This window comes from Rhinopithecus bieti, unplaced genomic scaffold, assembly GCF_001698545.2.
Source record: "Rhinopithecus bieti isolate Rb0 unplaced genomic scaffold, ASM169854v2 scaffold_12155, whole genome shotgun sequence".
NCBI classification, from domain to species: Eukaryota; Metazoa; Chordata; class Mammalia; order Primates; family Cercopithecidae; genus Rhinopithecus; species Rhinopithecus bieti.
This window is the reverse complement of record NW_016807423.1, coordinates 1,735,623-1,739,203: the sequence shown is the minus strand read 5'-3', so window position 1 is coordinate 1,739,203 and position 3,581 is coordinate 1,735,623. Positions and strand designations below refer to the sequence as shown.

Sequence of the window (3,581 nt, the reverse complement as noted above, 5' to 3'; positions counted from 1 at the left end):
GCCACAATAAAGCTTTTTAATCACCTGGATGCAGGCGGCTGAGTCCGAAAAGAGAGTCAGTGAAGGGAGATAGGGGTAGGCTGTTTTATAGGATTTGGGTAGGTAAAGGAAAATTACAGTTAAAGGGGGTTGTCCTCTGGCAGGCAGGGGTGGGGGTCACTAGGTGCTCAGTGGGGAGTTTTGAGCCAGGATGAGCCAGGAGAAGGAATTTCACAAGGTAATGTCATCAGTTAAGGCAAGGACCGGCCATTTTCACTTCTTTTGTGGTGGAATGTCATCAGTCAAGGCAAGAACAGGCCATTTGAATTTCACTTCTTTTGTGATTACTTCAGGCCATCTGAATGTATATGTGCAGGTCACAGGGGATATGATGGCTTAGCTTGGGATCAGAGGCCTGACACTGGCCCCATTTAAACTCTTATAACTAATTTGCTTTTGTGCTTAATCTTATATTCGTAATTGTGTTCCTTTTCTTAAAGAGAGTACCTAGATTGCATAGGCTCCTGGTCCCACAAAACTCAGACCTGCCTCAATTTCTGAAAAGTAATAAGGAATAATTACCAGAATCATATATAAGAAGAGAACGACTGGGTGCAGTGGCTCACGCCTGTAATCCCAGCACTTTGGGTGCCCAAGGCGGGTGGATCACAAGGTCAGGAGTTCAAGACCAGCCTGGCCAAGATGGTGAAACCCTGTCTCTACTAAAAACAACAAAAATTAGCCCAGCGTGGTGGCAGTCACCTATAGTCCCAGCTACTCGGGAGGCTGAGACAGGAGAATCGCTTGAACTGGGTGGCGGAGGTTGCAATGAGCCGAGATCGCACCACTGCACTCCAGCCTGGGCAACAGAGCGAGACTCCATCTCAAAAAAAAAGAAGTGGAGGAGCCAGAATTCAAACCCAGAGCCTGTACTCTTAATCACTATGTTAATATTGCCTCTCTGGTAGGAGTTATCCACTTATTCTACAAAAAACGATATAGGCCATTGCACTGACTTCTTCCTTTCCTTCTCTAAAGATCACAGCATCCTGCCTTCTTTTTATTCTGCCTCCTACCAAATTTAAGCTCTTTGCCTATGCCCTCCAACTTACCTTCTCTGGGTCCTTCAGGATCTTCCTGTCATAATTAGCCCCTGTTTTTCAGACCTTCTCAATTTCTCTCTCTCCACTGGGGATTTTCACTTTCCCTTCCAATATGTACAAACTCTCTTATTCTGAGAGGAAAAGAGTATCTGTTTGACCCCTCAGTTCTCTCTGACTTGTGTTATATTTCACACTCTCTTTTCATTGTCATACTTGAATAAGCAGTCTAGATGTAAAGGTCTCTATGTCTTCACCACTATCTCCTTAATGCCCAAACATTAATAAAATCTGGCAGTATCAATTACTTCTGAAACTAAGGATGAAGGAGAGTGGCTAAAATGAGGATTGGGTAAAAGCTATTTGAGTAGTGATTACTTTCCTACATCTCCTCCCCCATTTCCCTATGGCTACATGACAGTCCCTCTCCCACTACAGTAGAAGTTTGGAGGCTGATTTTCTGGGGAAGGTATGATGAATACCTCTGGACTGAGGGTGCCAGGTATAGTTAAAGGGTTGGATACCTTGTAAAAGCAGGGAAATCAGATGACAATACACATACTAAATGCTGAGACCCTCTTAGTTCATCTCCCACACCACTCCCAGAACACTGACTGCAGCTGGACCTCTGCAGGCAGGAAATGCAAGACTCTCACCAGGGAGTCTGACCATCCCAAAAGAAAGACCTAAAAATACTGACATTAGGGGTTTTTCCAACAAATGGCTCATGTTGATCTGTTCACAGAGAGACTCAAAATGAATAAGCCCCACCTCATGCTCAAGCTTCCAATCAGCTCTTTAACTTGTAATCATGAGCAGATAACTAAGAATTTTTATATCTTTGAAGAAAGTCTCTCACACAAAAGACATATATCAAAACAACCAAACAACAAATGGAAAAAAATCTCTTTGGGAAAATAAAGCATCTGCCAGAAGAAAATTCCACAGAAAGGAGAGAGAATAACACATGCATAAAACAAGGATAGGGTGTCATCAACAACAAATTAATAAAAGGAGCATTTAGAGGACAAATGAAAAAGAATTTTGGAAATTAAATACATAATAGCAGAAATTCACATATTAATAAAGTTGAAGAAATCTCTTTAAAGTAGTGCAAAATGAGTTAGAAATGGAAAATAGGAGAGAAAAGATGAGAAAATTAGATGACCAGTTCAAAATGTACCACATCAGAATAATAGCAGTCACCCAAAAAAATCAGAGGGGAGGGAATCATCAATGAAATAATTTAAGCTGGGCAAAGTGGCTCATGCCTGTAATCTCAGCACTTTGGAAGGTCAAGGCAGGAAGTTTGCTTGAGGCCAGGAGTTTGGGAACAGCCTGGGCAACACAGTGGGACCCCATCTCTAAAAAAAAAAAAAATTAAAAAAAAACTTAGCCAGGCTTGGTGGCACATGACTGTAGTTCTGACTACTGAGGAGGGTAAGGTGAGAGGATCTCTTGAGTTCAGGAATTTGAGGTTACAGTGAGCTACGATCACACAACTACACTCCAGCCTGAGTTACAGAGCGAGACCCTGTTTCTAAAAAAACAAAAAGGCAAGGAAGAACTCAAGAAAATTTCCCAGAATTGAGGTACACAAATTTCTAGATTTGCAAGAGCTATGGCAAAAAGTTGGAAATGACTGGAACACGAGGAGGTTAGTGACGCCTGCTGAAGGACCCTTTATGCCATTCCAAGGAGCTTACATTTTATCCTGTAAGCACTTGGGAGCCAGCAGGGATTTTTAAGAAGGGAATGACCAGATTAAATTGTATACAAAGAGGAGGTAGAAATGTGACAGGAGAATGAAAATGGTGTGGAGAGGACAGAAAATAATGGCAATGAGAATGGTTCCATAGATATTTCAATGGGTTAGGAGAAGAATGTTAAAGCAGATTTAAGAACTGTTTGGGACCTTCCGCCACGGCCGCCACTGGAGAGCAGTAGCCATGGCTCTACGCTACCCTAGGCCGTGGGCCTCAACAAGGGCCACAAGGTGACCAAGAAGGTGGGCAAGCCCAGGCACAGCCGCGGCCGCGGGCGTCTGACGAAACACACCAAGTTCGTGCGGGACATGATTCGGGAGGTGTGTGGCTTTGCCCCGTACGAGCGGCGCGCCATGGAGTTACTGAAGGTCTCCAAGGACAAACGGGCCCTCAAGTTTATCAAGAAAAGGGTGGGGACGCACATCCGCGCCAAGAGGAAGCGGGAGGAACTGAGCAAGGTATTAGCCGCTATGAGGAAAGCTGCTGCCAAGAAAGACTGAGCCCCCTCCCCTGGCTTCTCCCTGAAATAAAGAACAGCTTGACACACACACAAAAAACAAAAAACAAACAAACAAAAAAAAGAACTGTTTGGGAGGTGGATTAAGCAGACCTGGAGCGATAAAGAAGTTTTGATGAAAAATAAAGAAAGTAGCAAGTGGTTTCAAATGTTTAACTTGGACTATGTAGTAAAAGTTGAAGTCAATAACCAAAATAGAAAATTCGGGAGTAGCAGACT

General features: G+C 43.4%; 1 pseudogene across 1 annotated transcript; it reads left to right on the top strand.

Annotated features, from left to right (window-relative positions):
• The first annotated feature begins 3,028 nt into the window (after positions 1 to 3,028).
• LOC108535659 (60S ribosomal protein L36 pseudogene) lies at positions 3,029 to 3,380 on the top strand (annotated as a pseudogene). The gene has a single exon (XR_001887287.1). The product of XR_001887287.1 is annotated as a 60S ribosomal protein L36 pseudogene (transcript).
• The last annotated feature ends 201 nt before the right edge of the window (positions 3,381 to 3,581 follow it).